The sequence below is a fragment of the Protopterus annectens genome, chromosome 1.part0 (assembly GCF_019279795.1).
Source record: "Protopterus annectens isolate FY-2018-M chromosome 1.part0, PAN1.0, whole genome shotgun sequence".
Classification (NCBI taxonomy): domain Eukaryota; kingdom Metazoa; phylum Chordata; order Ceratodontiformes; family Protopteridae; genus Protopterus; species Protopterus annectens.
Window position 1 is genome coordinate 1,449,178,878 of NC_056725.1, and position 20,682 is coordinate 1,449,199,559.

Genomic DNA, 20,682 nt, shown 5'->3' on the forward strand with positions numbered 1-20,682 from the left:
TTTTGGATTTATTGGTTTATTGCTTTCAGTTATTCTTAATTGGTTTTCCTATAAATGAGTGATGGAAGCATTCATTAATTGATTCTGAAGAGGTCTCCGGTGGGGAGACGAAAGTGCTAAATCCTGTTTTGTTTTATGGTAATAAAAAGTTTGTGAACGGCTTTGAACAACTTGGACTGGAATTATTGGTGGTACCCACAGTGCAGGAAGATTGCCTTTATTGAATCGTTCTGCTTTGTGTATTTAAGGTTACCCATTTAGACAAAATGTAGTCAATGGTCTCTCTGATAAGTTTCTGGGGGTACCCCCTTTCCAAAAACATGCTACCCACCATACCTAATTCTTTAACCGCCTCAGTGTAGTCAGATGTCATTCTTGCTGCTCTTATACATTGTCCTTGGAGCATACATTTCTGTACATAGGGTTGACAATTATTAAATTCCAAGTAAGAATTACTAAAGGGGGTTTATGGTGGATGTTGGATTTAAAACCTCTATCAGAGTGTGAGATGTAACAATCTAAATAGGTTAAACTTTCCAAATCATAAGTGTAAGTAAACTTAAAAAAGGAACATCTATTTTTGAGGTATGTAGCAGCTTCACTGTATCCTCTGTATCACCTTCCCATAAAATAAAGACATAATCAAGAAAATGTACATACAGTTTAAGGTTCTTTTTAAAGGTACTGTTAAATACATGTTGATGTTCCCATTCTGTTAGAAATAAATTCACAAATATGGGGGCACAAGATGCACCCATTGCAACCCCTTTTATTTGTTTAAAGTATTCACACTCATAATAGATAAAATTATTTTCTAATAGAATAGTGATGAATTCTAGTGTAGTCAAAATCTTGTCATTGTCTAGGTTGCAGTGTTTAAACATTGATTGGGGAAATAATTCCAACCAGTCTTTGGGTTTGGAATTAAATAAATCCACTACATCGATGGTGACAAATTTTAAATCTTTGTTCCAAAGTTCAGGTTTTAATATCTCCAAAATAATCCCATGAGTTTCTGAGTATATGGGGAATATTATCATATGTATGTTTTGACCAATTGTCCACCACTACACCAAAAGGGAATGTTTTAGATTTACTCCCAGAGACTATCGGTCGGAACGGTGGATGTAAAATATCTTTTTATTTGAATGAATGACTTTAAGTTTGTGAAGTATAACTTCCTATGTGGTATGCTAAAATAATGTTTAGGTCTGTAGACTGCTTTGTCTTAGCATCAAGAGTTCAAATTCAAACATCAATTGTTTATTTTTTTTTCTGTTATTACTATTGTGTGTGTAACTGTTCACTACGTATATTATTAATCCTGCTTAAATCATAATCATGTTTCTACTCTCCTAGCCGTGCTCAGTCCATATTTGAAACATTTTTTTTATACAGGGCATGCAAGAATAATTATGATGACAAACTTAAGTGTGACACACCATAAAGATGGCCAGAAATGGCCCATAAGTAAAACTATTTCTATGTCTTTTTCCCTGGCTCCCAACCTCTTTCAACCCCTCCCTTTCTGTCTCATCATTTTTTCTCATCAGCATTAACATGATGCCTTGCAATAAGCAGCAATACTATCTGACAGCAAAAGGCAGCCCATGTCTTATAGCAAATACTGATGAGTTTTTGCCTTCAGTCACATTAGTCTGCTACCCCTGTGCTAGCTTGCTGTGCTATGGAAGACGAGCAGATAGTACTAGGAGGAGGTAGTTGTCATGTTTTGAACAGGCTACAGAGTTGGATGTACACATTATGAGATGCTGAATTTCTAAGTATTGTTATGAAGTATGAACACCACAAGCTTCCTTGTTTCATAGTGTTTTACTAGTCCGGGATTCGACCAACATTAACATGCTCGGTCCTTTATGTGTTTCATAATCAAGCCCAAAATGCTCATACCTTCCAAGAAATAAGTTCAAGATATTTGGCAATCAGTGCTTTATGTTTAACAAGCATCGTAGTTAGGACACATTTTAAAAATATTTCAGCAGTACACGAATAACATGATATGATGAATTAATCTGCATTTCCATGCATTTTCTGAGGTGCTTTAATTATAGCATTTGCATGAATGTTATAATGTACTGACTGTGTTACTCAGTGATGTCATACAAATACAACTGCATAAGAAGCAGGAAAACATGCCTAAAATACATGGTCTGTCACCAGATATGAGGACTGTCTACATATGAACCGGAATTATCAATTTAATGAGTACTTTATTGCAATTATCATGACAAATGTGTAAATCATCAAAAAAAGTAACAAATAAAGTACCAAGACCACCACAGTTAAAATACACATGGACTTTAATAAAAATATGGATAAGAGCTTTTGGGTTTACGAAGTCCTTCTTCAGATCAACTTACAAGTGTACAAGCATGTGCTTAAAATATTAAATAACCAATAAGATTACATTATAAGTGGCACCAAATGTTAGGCCAAACAAAATTAAAAATATATTTATTACATAAAGTAAGAACCAAACATTCACCTATGTTTAAATTAGCTTAGTCTCATAAAACAATAATCATATAGATGACTTCAGCCAATCAAGTAATATATTAACGGCATAACATGCAATGATATCTTCCTTCCTTCTTACCAATCAGAGATCATCTTAACATTCAACTTCCAATTGAAAACATAATAGGTTGAGCAATCAGCCATCACTTCTAACATCTAGTCCAGCTATTAGCTAAAGACTGAACTAAACATCCATATCCAAAGAGCATCCCCTTCTTCACGGAAAATAATAACAAACCACTAAAACCAAGTACGTGGATGTAAATGTACAAACAAAAAGAAATACAACTAAAATGTGTCCAATCAAAAATAATCATTAAAATTATTATCCAATCAAATCAGAACAAGGAACTAGCAAAATCATCCAATAAGATGTTTCTAATTCCCCAACAGTCAGTAGAGGTTTTTACATCAGCGCTTTTGTTTATATAATACATAAACTTCTTCAGACTAACTTACATGGGAAATAAACATTTAAATAAACAGTTAAGAAATGACATAATTTCCTATCCAAAGAGAAAAATTCACAATAAAAGCCTCATTATCCACCAAAATAAAAAACATGCTCAAAATAAAAAAATCTCCAACTACAATAAATGACATAGATCTAAACATCAACATTTTCTTAGCAAAGCAAATGCTTGAAAATAATAAATAAATACAAAAATAAGCAAAATCCAAAATTAATGCTCAAAGAACACTATATACAAAAACATTAAAAAGGTTTTTATAGAAACACAATGATAATTATCTACGTAACGCCTTCAATTTCAAAGCACTCATGATGGAAATAGTGTAATTCAGTCCTGGCAAAACTGAAGCATTCAACTTGAGTTGCCATAAAAGTTCTTTTTCCTCAAGTTGTAAGGAAGCCGGACCTCCCCTATTATTTTCGGCAACCTTATCAATAATCAAAAAGCAAAATTCATGTGTAGGAAAAGATAAAATATGTCTAGCTAAAGCATTTGTAAATTTTGCTTTGGTGATGGCATAACAATGTTCATAAATTCGGTTTTTAAAGGCCCTATTGGTTTTGCCAACATAGAATGAAGAGCAATTTCAACATAATGCCAAATAAACCACCCCTCTTGTATTACAATTGTATTTATCCAATTAATAATATTTTTTACCATTTATCATAAACATATTGGTTACCAGTATGAACTTACACCAATGGCAGGATCGACATTTAAACATCCCGCAATGTGGGTGGTGACATTTATAATTAGCTGTTTCAAAAATAGCCTTAAGATTCCTACCTTTTTTAAAAGTTACAAGGGGTTGTTCCCCCACATATTTTCTTAATGCACTATCCTCTACCAAGAAATACCAATTCTTACAAATAATGGCTTTCAACAAGGGTGCATCTTTAGAAAAAGTGGTGATAAAACTCAAGTTAACAAAATCCTTGCTTTCATAGTCAAGCTGTTGTACTAAAGGAATCAATATGTTAGATGGATTGACAGTACCATTGGGGCAATCAATACACTCATTCTCAGATGATTTTTTTATAACTGAGGATTGGTTTAAAATAACCATGTGCCCTTTTAGATGAAACTTCAGAAATAAGTTCCTCTAACAAATTAAGAGGGTAGACTCGTTTCATAAACATATTTCTTAACAAGCAACACTCATCCAAGAAATCTTCCTCCAATATTACCATCCTAACTGCCCTTACTAGCTGTCCTTTAACAACACCCCTTTTCTGATGGAAGGGGTGGCAGCTGGAAAAGTGGAGGAATGCATTCGAATAAGTGGGTTTTCGAAAAATCTTAGATGTCAATGCATGTAATACAAAATTCTTAGCTAAATTTACATCTAAAAATGAAATCTCATCTTCTTGAAAATCCCATGTGAAATTCAAGAAATTAGTAAAACTAGTCACCCTTTCAATAAATGATTCTGCAGAAGATCTGTCACCCTTCCAAAGAATAAAAATATCGTCCAAATAACGGGTGTACCAGGCAGCCCTACCCTGGAACACAGGGTCTTTAAATAGAAATTGCCTTTCCCAAAATGCCATTACTGTATTGGCAAAAGTTGCACCACAAGGGGACCCCATGGATACACCCGTTTGTTGTAAATAAAATTCAGACTCAAAAAGGAAATAATTATTGGCTAATACTAATTCCAATAAGTATATGACCAAATCAATCTGATCTCCATCCATCTTCTTGTCTAACAAAAAATCCCTGACCCATTCACATCCTAGGTCTTGTGGTATACAGGTGTAAAGGTCACATACATCGATGGTAAAAAAGTTTAAATCTCCATCAAAAGAAAAAACACTTAAAGATTCCAAAAAAGCCCAGGAATCCTTGCAAATTTGTTTCTGATTTTTTAGTAAATCTTTTAGTTTACAGTCAATGAATCTGGCACAACCATAAGTGATAGACTGCCTACCATCAATAATGGGGCGAAAGGGGGTTTATTCAAGTTCTTATGCACTTTTGGCAGCCCAAATAGTGTAGGAATAATTGGGTGTGTTATATTAAGAAAAGTGAATAAATCAATGTCTATGCGGCCTTCAATACATAAGTCATTAATAAAACCCTTAAATTTACGATAGGCCCCATTGATTTCATTGAGGGGAAACCCTCAAATAGGCTGCACTATCCAATAAAGTTAACATATCAGTAGTGTAATCAGCTTTATCCTTAAAGACCAATCCACCCCCTTTATCTGGTTTACAGATTTGGATGTTAGCAAACTTTAAACTATTTAAAGCATCTTTCTCACTTTTTAATGTTTTTGTATATATTGTTCTTTGAGCATTAATTTTGGATTTTGCTTATTTTTGTATTTATTTATTAATTTCAAGCATTTGCTTTGCTAAGAAAATGTTAATGTTTAGATCTATGTAATTTATTGTAGTTGGAGATTTTTTTATTTTGAGGCATGTCTTTTATTTTGGTGGATAATGAGGATTTATTGTGAATTTTTCTCTTTGGATAGGAAATTATGTCATTTCTTAACTGTTTATTTAAATGTTTATTTCCCATGTAATTTTGTCTGAAGAAGTTTATGTATTATATAAACTAAAGCGCTAACCTACATTTTTTGTGTCCAGTGTGATACTTTTTCTTTTATTTTTTTACTCAGTTTTTGCTTTGTAATCGCTTGTTTGTGGTTCCTATTGGGAATTGTATCGCCACTGGTTCACAATCGTTATTTGAAACTACAGCTTCACCGTCCAGTAATAATTATCATTCATCTAATCCTGAACCTGGTGAATCTGGCAGTTATGGGAAACTTACAGCATTGATAGAACTGTTGACTCAACGCGTTGACTCCTTGGCAAGTCAAGTTGCAGGAGTTTTGCCTTGTGAACCTAGAAGTGCTAGTAACGGCTCTCCAAGGGATTTACCATCGCAGCCGGTGGCTGGTACTTCAAGGGTTGCCCTAGGATCGCAGGATCGGGGATTTTTAACTTCAAATACCTCCAACTCTATTTTATTGCCTTGTTCTGGCAACCGGACTTCTTGTGGAAATGTTGCAAACGTTAATTTGACGTTGAATAATGAACGCGACAATCCTGTAAGTACTTTTTTGGCTTTGCTTTGCTTGAATGATTGGCTTAAAGAACCAGCAAGTTTTTTAAATAAAGCTACAGCAGAAACACAAGCAGGGCATTCTTGTGACAATGAGAATACTCTGATTAATAATTAAAAAATTTTTGACATTAAGTTATTTAAACTAAAAAAGCTCCAAACTGAAATTCAGTACCTTACCGAAAGTACGAAAAGGAAGCAAGTCCCGAAGGACTTCGTCAGTGGCATTTCCCCACTGGTATCATTTTAAATTCTATTTTTCACAAAAGAACTTTTGAACTTATTTGACTAACAGGGTCTTGAATTCATTGAATGTTTGATTAAGAACTATCAGAAGCAGATAGACTGTCTACAAAATGAATTGACAGATTTGGACAATGGAATCAGGTCTGATAGGGACTTTCAAAGATATAAATTTGATTTTCTACGTATTTTCTCTAGCATTGATAGTGCATTGAATAAAATTAGAGAGAATAAAATAAAGAAATTGAATAGGGATTCGCTAGCATATGATAAGGGGCTGGCTTATCCTTTACCTCCTTCTAACCCTAGCTTAAGTGTGGTTATTGATGCCTCTGGGGATGATTTTCATTCTGAACTGGATAATAACTGTGTTGACCATAATGGTGTTGTCACTAATAATAGAAATGTTGTTTCTCCGGTCAGAAGAAGTGAAAGACTTGTTAATAGGAATGGCAACAGTAATTCTAGCTCTAATCCTAATCAACAGCAGGGTTTTTAGAACCAGATGAATGTGAACAATGTGGGGCAACAATGTGCCCCTCAATTTCAGAATCAAAGGAAAAAGAAGTTTCAGAACAGGAAGAAGAGATAACCCCTCTGGTTCTTGGTTCTGACCCTTTTGTTGAAATTGCTAATGTAGTAGATTGTGTGACTATTATAACAAATGCCACTAAGGACTTTAAAATTTTTAATTATTCTTCTTTTGAACCTGACCCATTGCTTGTTGTTATTCTTGCAAAAGATCTTTCTTTTGTTCCTGCTTTCAGGAGCGATATTGCTAGATCTTTGATTGATTTAAAGTTCTTTACTAGGAAATTGAATTTGAATGTGATGCTTGCTAATACTTCCAGCCTTACGAGGGATTTTAAAGTGGCTAGTGTTTTTAATCCACCCTTACATCCCTCTATTTCACTATTTGAAAAAATATGTGAGAATGACTTTAGAAGTTTGTTAAATGCACGGCACCCACCTAATTCTTTGGATGAGAATCTTACTATTAGTGAGAAAGATGCTTTAAATAGTTTAAAGTTTGCTAACATCCGAATCTGCAAACCAGATAAAGGGGGTGGATTGGTCTTTATGGATAAAGTTGATTACACTACTGATATGTTAACTTTATTGGATAGTGCAGCCTATTTGAGGGTTTCCCTCAATGAAATCAATGGGGCATATCGTAAATTTAAGGGTTTTATTAATGACTTATTTATTGAAGGCCACATAGACATTGATTTATTCACTTTTCTTAATATAACACACCCAATTATTCCTACACTATTTGGGCTGCCGAAAGTGCATAAGAACTTGAATAAACCCCCTTTTCGCCCCATTGTGATGGTAGGCAGTCTATCACTTATGGTTGTGCCAGATTCGTTGACTGTAAACTAAAAGATTTACTAAAAAATCAGAAACAAATTTGCAAGGATTCCTGGGCTTTTTTGGAATCTTTAAGTGGTTTTTCTTTTGATGGAGATTTAAACTATTTTACCATCGATATATGTGACCTTTACACCTGTATACCACAAGACCTAGGATGTGAATGGGTCAGGGATTTTTTGTTAGACCAGAAGATGGATGGAGATCAGATTGATTTGGTCATATACTTTTTGGAATTAGTATTAGCCAATAATTATTTCCTTTTTGAGTCTGAATTTTATTTACAACAAACGGGTGTAGCCATGGGGTCCTCTTGTGGTGCAACTTTTGCCAATACAGTAATGGCATTTTGGGAAAGGCAATTTGTATTTAAAGACCCCGTGTTCCAGGGTAGGGCCACCTGGTACACCCGTTATTTGGACGATATTTTTATTCTTTGGAAGGGTGACAGATCTTCTGCAGAATCATTTATTGAAAGGGTGACTAGTTTTACTAATTTCTTGAATTTCACATGGGATTTTCAAGAAGATGAGATCTCATTTTTAGATGTAAATTTAGCTAAGAATTTTGTATTACATGCATTTACATCTAAGATTTTTCAAAAACCCACTTATTCGAATGCATTCCTCCACTTTTCCAGCTGCCACCCCTTCCATCAGAAAAGGGGTGTTGTTAAAGGACAACTAGTAAGGGCGGCTAGGATGGTAACATTGGAGGAAGATTTCTTGGATGAGTGTAGCTTGTTAAGAAATATGTTTATGAAATGAGGCTACCCTCTTAATTTGTTAGAGGAACTTATTTCTGAAGTTTCATCTAAAAGGGCACATGGTTATTTTAAAAAAATCCTCAGTTATAAAAATTCATCTGAGAATGAGTGTATTGATTGCCCCACTGATACTGTAAATCCATCTAACATTGATTCCTTTAGTACAACAGCTTGACTATGAAAGCAAGGATTTTGTTAACTTGAGTTTTATCACCACTTTTTCTAAAGATGCACCCTTATTGAAAGCCATTATTTGTAAGAATTGGTATTTCTTGGTAGAGGATAGTGCATTAAGAAAATATGTGGGGGAACAACCCCTTGTAACTTTTAAAAAAGGTAGGAATCTTAAGGCTATTTTTGAAACAGCTAATTATAAATGTCACCGCCCGCATTGCGGGATGTTTAAATGCAGATCCTGCCATTGGTGTAAGTTCATACTGGTAACCAATATGTTTATGATAAATGGTAAAAAATATTATTTATTGGATAAATACAATTGTAATACAAGAGGGGTGGTTTATTTGGCATTATGTCGAAATTGCCCTTCATTCTATGTTGGCAAAACCGATAGGGCCTTTAAAAACTGAATTTATGAACATTGTTATGCCATCACTAAAGCAAATATTACAAATGCTTTAGCTAGACATATTTTATCTTTTCCTACACATGAATTTTGCTTTTTGATTATTGATAAGGTTGCCAAAAATAATAGGGGAGGTCCGGCTTCCTTACAACTTGAGGAAAAAAAACTTTTATGGCAATTCAAGTTGCATGCTTCAGTTTTGCCAGGACTGAATGACACTATTTCCATCATGAATGCTTTGAAATTGAAGGCTTTACGTAGATAATTATCATTGTGTTTCTATAAAAAACTTTTTAATGTTTTTGTATATATTGTTCTTTGAGCATTAATTTTGGATTTTGCTTATTTTTGTATTTATTTATTATTTTCAAGCATTTGCTTTGCTAAGAAAATGTTGATGTTTAGATCTATGTAATTTATTGTAGTTCGAGATTTTTTTATTTTGAGGCATGTCTTTTATTTTGGTGGATAATTAGGCTTTTATTGTGAATTTTTCTCTTTGGATAGGAAATTATGTCATTTCTTAACTGTTTATTTAAATGTTTATTTCCCATGTAATTTTGTCTGAAGAAGTTTATGTATTATATAAACGAAAGCGCTAACCTACATTTTTTTTGTGTCCAGTGTGATACTTTTTCTCTTTTATTTTTTACTCAGTTTTTGCTTTGTACTCGTTTGTTTGAGGTTTTTACATTGTTTATCCATTTGACGTACTAGTGAATTCATAGTAATAGATTAGCTCATATAATAGCGCAATATGCAATAACATTTAGTGGCAATGAAAGAACATTAACTAAAAATCAAATGTTAAAAAACAAATGTTGAAAAAGTGGGTGCCATCCAAAAAAACATCAATCAACCAACATTATAAATATGACACTTCTATCTACTACTAACAATGAAAATAATATTAATAAGGTCAAAAAATGATTATACTGTGACTAGAGTATAGCCAATCAGACTTAGCCATAAACAAACCAATCAAGGCAGACAGCCGGTGTTACTATCCACTAAAATATCTCTGTTCCTCCTCCAAACAGTAAAGGCCTTAACATTATTCACCCAATCAAAAAACATATCATATCCACAAAATGCAGCAATGCTCAACATCAGCACTAAACATAGAAAATATATTAAACCAAAGCAAATTGGTACATGAAAATAAACATATAGAACCTGCCCATTGAGTAATGGGATTATAGCAGTAATGCATAATTAACTGAGAACAAATATTCTCAGGATGTAAAATTAAACAGGAAACCACAATATAAGCATTTTGTATTCTTGTACATATATCTTTCATCTCAACCTCCATTTTTTAGGATGGGTTTCAAAGGCAAACATATTCAGGCCAGGAGGTCTATCAGCTCCAAGATCCGCAATCCATTGTGATTCCTTACATTCAGTTCCTAAAACAATGTCACCACCTCTAATGTTCACTGATATAACCTGTAGTATAAAAAGTGAAACATGTTGAGGATTAAGTTGTATTTACTTAAATAAAGGGCTGTAAATCATGACACACAAAATATAAACATAATGCACATCTATTCTGAAGTGGATCAGATTCAGAACTGCTTGTACGTCCACCCTCCTTATCTGTGTGAAGATTGTCATTGAGCACTACAGATTACTGTAAATTCCTGTTCTAAGTTCAAAACTTCAAAATATAATTACACATGTGATAATACTTTGCCATTACTGACATAAATTAGCTTGTATGTTCTAACATCAATCATGTGGATATTACATATTATCTTTGATTACTCAGACTGTATACATTACAATGGCCAAGTAGATCAGTACACATGCAACACAGGTGTAGCTAGGTATTCTCATGTAAGTACAACCGTTTTCTGAGCATGCCTCAGGAAATGTATAGTGGTAAATGTACAGTTAGATTCTGCAGCTAAACTATTCTATAATTTCATGAATCTACAATATATGCTTTGATAACACATTTTTTACTTTACAATAGCCTTTCTATGGTTAAAAGTGACAAAGAAATGACAATAAAAAGCCTCTTTCTGAAGTGCATTGGACAACAGCTTTAGAGTTCATTTAAATTGTTTTATATGATAGGTGGGACTGCAGCATAATGTTGGGTACAACATATAACTTTCTGGATACACACCTGATGTGCAGTACCTGCAGTATATGTAACATCCCCTAATGTATCCACTTTAGTTGTTGTTATATCAACTCAGCATTTTAAATAAATTGTACATGTATTACATTTATTCCCTTTTGTAACACTATAACTGTGTCCCTCTTACATCCTTTGCCAGCATTTTTTTTTATTATATAAATGTGTCTCTAAGTGGACAGGATTACTTCTATAATTAAAAATAAATGTAATTACTATTGTTTGTGCAACCTTTTTTGTTAAGCTTCTCCTGCTTCTGAATTAAGTAATTCAATTTGCCCTTGCTTTGTATTGTGCTGTCTACATGTGCTCACTTTCAGGGGTTGCGTGCATATACAAATTATTTATATTGCATGCTTGAATCTCTTTGCACCTGATCATGGCTGCTCACAAGTGTTCTGGCCATGAACAGGTGCAGCTGAATGTGTAGCCATGCTTAGAAGCTTGCATATTAAATGAGCGGCTCTGCTTGTTGCACTGACATGAACAAAGCATGTAGGCTTAGTGCGACATGTACACACATGTTAATGAATTCCCAGGATCATCAGGTCTAACAAATCTGTTGAATTTTCCCAAGAGTCTGTGGGAACCACTGACTCATTGTTTACCACTGGATGTTGTTTATTTAGATTTGATCAAGGCCTTTGACTTGATTCCATATGGTGAGATAGTTAATGGTCTAGAGAAGCAAGGTGTTAATAATATTCAATAAGGTAAGTAATTGGCCTCATGAGAGATCCCATTGGATCAAAATAGCCAAAGCAATTTCCATATTCAAATCTGTTTTATTTGAGAAAAACAGGGTTTGGTTCTAGCACCTGTCTTGTCTTTTATCTTTATAGCACAATTTCCTTTTTCCTGAGATACGTGGACCAATAAGTATACAGATGACACAAAAGTGGAAACTGTTGTTACCAATTTAAGAAATGAGGTATGGTCACAGGAGCTTCTAGATTCTATTTATTAGTGAGCCTTTTGAAGGAATATGGCATGCAAAGCTTTAAAATCAAAGATCATCCATTTGGGGTCAAATAATCCCTCTTACCCTTATACCTTGAATAATGGTCCTTCGGCAGAAACTGATAAAGTTAGGAATCTTGAGGTAGTCACAAATAATCCCCTTAGATTTGAAGCAAATATGTAATTATTTATTTGAAATTGTCATTTCATGACTAGGAATATTTTGAGAACAATACCTTTTAGTGGTGAAACGATTCATGGCCCCTTTGTAATGGACCTGACCAGGCACATGCAACAAATGGAATAGCTACAGATGTTCATCACAAAAGGAATATGGGAGAAAACAAAATGTCCTGCACAGTTCACCTCAAAGCCCTATTGCTGTACTCTGTTTCCTAAAGACGTTTGAGAGCTGATCTATGCTTAGCATGGAAAGCATCATTAGAACCCGCTCTGGTAGACTTTTTGCATATCCACAAAATGAACATTGTCAAAACTACTTAATCCAAGAACTTAAATTTTGTTTATGATATAAACAGAACATGTTGAATGGACAAGAATGTGTCTCAGAAATTCCTTTTCTCTGGAAATGGCTTCCTATTTATGTGGAATAAAGCCCTTCCCTAACCCTCTTAAAGCATAACCTGGAGCAGTGCATGGGAAACCAGAAACTCACCCCAAGGAGGTAGTTAAATCATGTCCTAGTTAACATATACCCCCCTTAAAATTATCTTTAATTCATGGTAGAAGTTTGGTTTGGATGGCTAGGCTTGCAAACACCCCAGTGGCCATTAGCCTAGTATACACTTATGAACCTATAAAGGGTCTTTATCCCCCCTTAAAAGGCTGTCATTAGACCAATTACAGAGTGTTGTGTTTCAATTTGTTGTTAGTCTTGCACAGGTGAGCTCAGAATTTTTGTTTTTTACACATCGGATATCAAATGTTAGGTCTTTGAATTACAAATCCAGGCTTGAGCATCTGTGTGCTTTTGTATTAACTACAAAATTGCAGTATGATCTTATCTTAACTTATGAATGTGAACATGATACAGCTTTAACAGCTACCATATCAAACTTATTTTAAAATATACTTTGTGCACTAGATGTAACATAGAATATCTTGTCCTTCCAATCACCTAGATTGTGACTTGGAGGAAAGCTTTTCACAGGAGGGGAGGGACATTAGAAAATATGCTGCCATTGCATATAAATAAGGTAGATTCAACAGGGTTATATAAGTCTGCTGTGGAAAAATTGTGTCTGTGATCCACTACTCACTTGGAACTCCTTGAAAGTTTCCAGAGGCACTGAGTTTGATGTAGATACATTGATCCCTGAGAAGAGCATTGAACATTGAAAAGATAAACTGCAAATACACAATCACTTAATTTATTTCACTTAGTTAAATGCAGATCTTCCACAGTAATATATTAAAAGATTAAAATTCAGATGGAGATGTCATCACACCGAATAAATTGAACATGTTTATTGACTTTTTTAAATTAGACTAATCTACCCTGGGTAAGCGTGCAAGTGGAATAGTGTTATACTTTCTCAGCTGTGTATAGGTCATCTAAGTCAGGCACAGATTCCTATCACTCTTTCAATTTGTGAGATTAAGCAAAGCATGTACTATGATCGCTTGTTGTAGAAATAAGGTGATCTGTAGGGTTCATAGGTTCATAGGTAGGTACTAGGCTATCTGCCCGAAGGCATTTATAAGCCTAGCCAGAATGTGTTGACTTTCGCCGCCCCCTTAGATTAGTTCCCTGTGCCTCTGTCCAGCAGAGCCATTGAAGTGATCCCTGGGGTAAACTTTCTGTTTCCCATTCACTCGTCAAGGTTTCACTTGAAGAGGGTTAGCGAAGAGATCTGCCTAATGTTGATTGGAATCTTGTTTCAGAGCATGGGGAGTCTCTGGGACAAGAATCTATCCCTCCAGCATGTCCTAGTTATTGTCGTGGTTAGGTTTAGATCACTGGAGCACGTGGCTTGAGGGAATATGGTTTTCTTTAGGTGGAGCATGTCCATCAATTCTGGGTTGGACATGGCCTTGTATGCCAGGCAGAGGTCACCTCTGAGTAGGCGGTATACAACCGAGTACAGCTAGAGTTTCTTCAACTGAGCTGCATAGGGCATCTGCTTGAGGCCAGTGATCCCCTTGGTGAGGAACTTCTGTGGTATTTCCAGTTGTTGCAGGTGTCTTGTAAGGTACATCCCAAATGGGGCATTGTACTCTATGATGGGTCTGATGAGTGATGTGTAGAGGAGCCCAATGACCTCTTTCGATCTGGATGCAAACCCTTTTGTGATTAGGTGGGCCACATAGAAGGATTTTCTAACCACTTTGGCAATGTGATTATCAAAGGAGAGGTTATTATCTACTTGGGTCCCCAGATCCCTTACTACGTCTTCTGTATTTAGGGGGCTACCATCAATGTGGTAGTTTGTGGGTACTTTGTTTTTTCCAAAGGGGATGACTATGCACTTTTTGACATTTAGCTTGAGGCCATGGTTTTGACACAAGGTATCTGTCTCAGTGAGACCCTTTTGGAGGATGTCTGTTTCAGCCGGAGAGTCAATTATAGCTCCTAGTTTGCAGTTGTCTGTGAACTTGGTCTGCCATAGTCCTCCTGTGCTTGCCTGTACCTCTAAGAAGTATATGCCGAACATGAGGGGTCCTAGGACTGAGCCCTGGGGAATGCCACTTGTAACCGGTTTAGAGTCAGACCTAGCTCCTGCAACTCTTACCATGTGGGTTCTGTCCATGAGCCAGTTGGCAACCCATCTCATGACATAGAGGTTTATGTTCAGGCTGGTGAGCTTGTCTATAATACCTGAGTGGGGAATGGTGTTGAAGGCCTTTGCGAGGTCTAGGTAGGCTGTGTGGACCACCTTTCCCTCATCTATAGCCTTGGTAACTGTCTCAAAGAAGTCCACCAAGTTTAGGAGGCATGATCTGCCCTTAACAAAGCCGAACTGGGTAGAGTCTAGTGTTTGGAGGTTTCCAATGTCTCTGTTAATGAGATTCATGATGATGCGCTCCATAGCTTTGCAGACCAAGCTAGTCTGGCTTATAGGGCGATAGTTCCCAGAGTCCGTTGTGGCTCCACCTTTGTGGAGAGGAATAACCGTTGCTGTGCGCCACTCTGTGGGCATGTAGCCTGTGGAGAGGCTGAGTTTAAACAGTGTGTTTAGGTGAGGGGTTAGTTCATCTTTGAGCTCGTGTAGGATGCAGCCTGGGACACTGTCCCATCCCATTGATGCTGTGTTTTTGGCTTTGGAGAGGGCTGTTTTAACCTGAGTGTCTGTGATTTCAGGAGCACTACATTCTTCTGGTATAGTTATAGGCCCTTATGGGGGTGAGAGGGGGGTGAAGTTTGCACTAAACCTGTCTGCCAGGATGTTGGCTGTATCGGTCGGTTCAGTGTATTTTGTGCCATTCTGCACTAACTCCGAGCAGATCTGATAATTGCCACTTCGATTCTTGACATAGCTAAAGAATGCCTTGTCGTTATCTTTGGAGTCCATGGCAATTTTTCTTTTGAAGCTAGCCTTGGATGATTTTTATGAGGGAACATAGTTTCTTGCTGATACTCATCAGGGATGTCTTCCCTTCTTGGGATTTTACTCTTTTATGTACTAGTTTCCTCCTTCTATTTTATAGCTTGTTTATGGCAGGGGTCCACCAAACTGGTTTCCTTTTCTTGGAGGAGTGAGTCTTGGTTTTGTTTGGGATAGCACGATCCATGCATTCTTGTAGGTGCCCATAGAGTGCATTAGTAAAGGATTTTGCAGCTTGGACAGCATTATCATTTAGCATGGGGGCTTTAAAACTTCCCACCTCGGTCTTAAGTAATGTGAAGTTTGCTTTTGAAAAGTTTTTCATGGTGGTTTCTTTGACTGGGGGTAGTGGCGGAATGTGGATATCCAGAGGGATTAGTTTATGGTCAGATCTAACCAGCAAGGGGTTGACCTTCGGTGTGGAACACCAGTCGCTCATGTTGGTGATGACCAGGTCCAATATGTTTTCACCTCTGGTGGGGGTGTTGACCAATTGATCCAGGGTATTTGAGTTTATAAATTCTAGGAAATGTTGGGCAAGGGAGTTCGTACTTGAGTAGTTCTCCCAGTTAATGTTTGGGTAATTGAAATCACCCAATATCAGGGTGTTTGGTAGGACCTTTATGTTTCCCAGTGTTTCCAGGAATGCAGAGTGGGGGTCCTGGGACATGGTGGGTGATCTGTAGCAAGCTATAATTTCAATAGCAGTTTTGCCCGTTGTTAGTTGCACGTGGATGATCTCTGAAGTATCGTGCTGTGCCACTAACCTGGAGGTGTGGGTATCCTTGATGAATATGGATACTCCCCCGCCTTTTGTATTTTGGTCTTGGTTTTGTGGCTGAAATGTATGGTATGAGTTGTAACCTGGCAGTGCTGGGGTGCTCTCTGGAGCCTTAAACCAGGTTTCTGTTACTGCACAAATATAGATTATCTCCATACTGAGTAGTGTATCGAGTGCGTGCATTTTGAGGTTTAGACTTCTGGCATTGAACAGCATTACTCTCAGTTTTTTGTTACTTGTGCTATTTACGGCGGTGGGTTTGTCTTTTGAGCCTTGCCTAAAAAGGCACTATGGAGGTGGCAAGAGCCTTGGCCAGTATTCGAAAGCCTAAGGGCACTTACAATTTGCTGCATTCTGCTCATCTAGGGCTTCTTCTGCTGGCAAAGAAACATAGAGTCTTACACTTTTAAATCAGTTATTTAAGGCTCCATATCTCATGGAATTGTACAAACCCACATTCTTTAGTTGGTGGAGTTAAACAATTGGGGACACAAAAGATGAAATAGCTTTTGTACCTGGCTTACGACTTTCTTGAAAGATGCAAGATGCTTTGTTTCAAAACTTACAATTCAGTTGCCAGTTAGGAAAGAAAAGAAAAAGAAAAACTGTTCAAAACTTTGTTTAATCTGGGACAGAAGCTCCCACATCCCGTCAGAGAAAAGTGTACTGCTTGTATATCACTACTAAATACAACACAAATATGAGGACATTGAAACAAGCAGAAATGTAACAGTTCATTTGGAATAGCATCCATTAGCCACAATATACATTTAGGAAACTGAACTTTGCTGTCCAGTTGGTTGACACACAACTTGCCTGATCCTGTTATCAAAGTAATTCTCTATGGTAGCACTAATCGCTGTATTCCAACACTATATAATCCTAGTAAGCCAGCAGTGTATAGCAAGTATTGCCGTTAATACAATCCGTTCCATGAATTTCTGTCTAATCATGTTCTTGACAGAACTTTTTGCTGCTTTTATCCTGAAGACTATAGTTTATGATGTTTTTCTTCAGCATACTATGGAAAAGCAATATGTTTGACAAAAACATTATCGCAAAAGTACAAAAAAATGCTAGTTGCATTTCCTTATATTTTTTTTACCAAAAAGGACCTTTTTCATTGAGTAATGGTGACGTTTGCACTGATTTATGTATGAAATGGATATGGACTGAGAGACTTAATCTTAAAAAAAACATATATTTTCAACATATATCCGTACATAATCTTGTGATCACTATTTTATGCATTTCCACAGAATACTTATGATTTATTAGGAAATCATTCTATTTCTTTCAACATTTTGCCTTAAAGATGACAAAATCATTTGCCTATTTTCAGTGGCATGCTGCCAGTATGTGGTGAATTACTTTATTAATGTGGGCGTGACTATGAATAGTGCAGAGATATCTGCTGATTAAGGCTAGAAAGAGAAGGCTGTCTTCGGTCATTCATTCTTTTGCTGTAAAAAGTGCCCAATTCCTTTTCTACTTTCTTTAGCAAAGAGAACCAAATGCGCTGTGAAGTCAAAGGGTAGCTGGCACAAACAGCTAGATAACATCTGTGCTATTTCATACATTGTCTCAAAGACAGATTTTGGTTACTTTTTGTGTCAGCTAGAAGTGGTTAAGTTATATGACAGGAAAAAGTAATCAATGTCATAAATCTGAAGTGTGGCAATTGTATTTTAAAATCATTTACATGAAACAGACATAAATACCTGACTGCGCTTCGGTCGTTAAGAAATATTTTACAGAACACACACATTTTTGTCCCACAATCCAGCAAATTACATTAAGTGCAGTAAAACTGTAGTATGTTCAATAAGCATTGTGTACAAAAGTCACCATATGAAGGGCCTGTTAAGTGAAAAGAGAGGATGGGCATTGTGTTCCTCATGTAGTTAAACAATGCCATTCATAGAGGAAGAAATATACTGTCTCTCTTTTCTGGTATAGGTTAATTAAATAAAACTTTTTTGTTCTACATGTCTGCATCAGTTTATTAAACAGGTATTGTGGATAAAAAAAAACAAAAAGCACAAAATGATGCATGCATTAAAGTATCTGTGTGCATGACTAAACAGTATTTTTTGTCTCAGGTTGCATGAAGAATGTTTTTGCCTACCTTTAATGTGTACTTATGTGGGCATTCTCCCATACAGACACGCATGAGTGCACGCGCACACACACAGACACACACAGACACACACACACACACACACACACACACACACACACACACACACACACACACACACACACACACACACACACACACACCAGAACAGCTGGGACATGAATTTCGTTTCTGCATGGTAAAAGACAGAAGTTGTTTATTATCCTTTAAAAGACCCGCACTGTCAGTCATGTTGTTGCTCTTTAGGTGGAATAGAAAACATGACTAACATTTCTTAAAGAAAACTGATTTACATTTTTTTTTGTTTTGGCTGTCCTGAAAACAAATCAATCATTTTCCAATGGTATTTCAAGGGAGCAGTAGTCCTTATGAAATGACTCATTCCTTCATTTGGGTGAGTTGCCTTTTTGTCACTTGAGCCCTGCTATCCAAAATTGTTTTCATTGTCCCTCTTCTGCCTTTGTCTTCTTGCAGGCAGCTGTCCTGACCTGCTGCTTCCCTACATAGTTTAGCCCCATATGGGATGCTCAACAGTGTCTACGGTGATAGCATTTCATAGAAGAATAGATTCCTTATACTAACAAACATTACACTTCATTTCTAGTGGCAAACAAATGAACCTTTTCTTCTTCTATCATAATAGAAGTGTTTGGGATTGAGCTGTGTTACAAATATGATTAATGTTACTAGAATCCACCGGGAAAAATTCAAAAGATTTCCTTTGACAACCATGATTCATCTCTGTCATGCTTCACTTCCTGTAGTTGGTAAATAGAAGTGTGACTAAAGGAATTGCATCTGATAAAAGAAAAGAAAAAGGTATTATCACATAAAAATCATCTAACTGCTGTAAAGCGCACACAATAAACACAAGCTTCTCCATAACAAGGTGAAGAATTCAGCTGAAACAATAAAGTTAAGATCTAACAAAATCCAGAGGAAATGTGTGTGCTACATTAAAAAGAATCAAGTCAGGATTTTGTTTTGCTTGGATCTGACAAATAACTTGCTGTCTTACATTTAACTGTGTGAATAACTCTTGTACCTGTGCTTATAGACACAAGCATTAGCTAAAATATTTTTTGTCCATCAGTGCTTTGCAGCTGTTATATGGGCTCACTAGAGTTTTCCTTCATGAAGGAAATATATTTTCACTAGGCAGCATAAGAAACGTATACTCATTAGAATTTTATACAGACATAACTTGGAAGTCACTGCAGTTGTCCCAAATATCCTGCCTGACTAAACAATAATTTCTTTAATAAAAGTGAAATATGACGAGCAAATAAAATACTCTTAGGAATTAACTAGCTAAGAAAGACTAAACTGCTACAATGTAAATTATTACTAAACTCATAAACACCTCAGTTTGATCTTTTTCCTGAAGCTATCATGCTATAAATACATTAAATGTTATTTTATATTATTTTCTATTCAATAATTAGCCAATTTATATTAATTTCTCTCTTATTTTTTGTGTTAAAATGCCATGCCCATGTAAGAAATATTTAAATATATTTAAAGTTCATGTAAATAAGCTCATATATAGATGTTTTTACCCTGCAATTACAAATATTTATCACGTGTAACTTAAATGTGGTGATTTTCTCCCTGGGCCTCTGCTGAAAATGGGTTTCACCCAGTTGGACTTTTCCTGGTCAACAAAGACAAACAAAATTAATAACTAGAAGGGCAGCCATGCTGGTGCAGCGGTTAGCGTTGCCACCTCACAGCAAGAGGTTCTCCAGTTCAATCCTCGGCGAGGGTGGCTTCTGCGCAGGGTCTGCATGCCCTCCCTGTAGTCACATGAGTTTCCTCTGGATGCTCTAGTTTCCTCCCACATCCCAAAGACATACTGTAGGTGGATTGGACACTCTAAATTGGCCCTATGTGTGAGTGTGTGCATGTGTGTGTGCCTTCAGTAGAAGGTTGGGCACCAGGCTGGCAACTCAACAACGCAAAAAACTCCACTGGCACTCATAAGCAGACAGATGATCCACTGTGGTGACCCCTAACCAGGAAAAAGAAGAAGAT

General features: G+C 36.3%; 1 long non-coding RNA gene across 1 annotated transcript in view; it reads right to left on the reverse strand.

The window, feature by feature from the left end:
• Window positions 1-18,835: 18,835 nt before the first annotated feature.
• The window catches only part of LOC122801762, a 137,105-nt gene continuing 135,258 nt past the window's right edge, over window positions 18,836-20,682 (reverse strand). The window contains exon 3 of the long non-coding RNA XR_006364798.1: window positions 18,836-19,446. This is a non-coding gene — a long non-coding RNA (uncharacterized LOC122801762). The remainder of the gene's footprint in view (window positions 19,447-20,682) is intronic.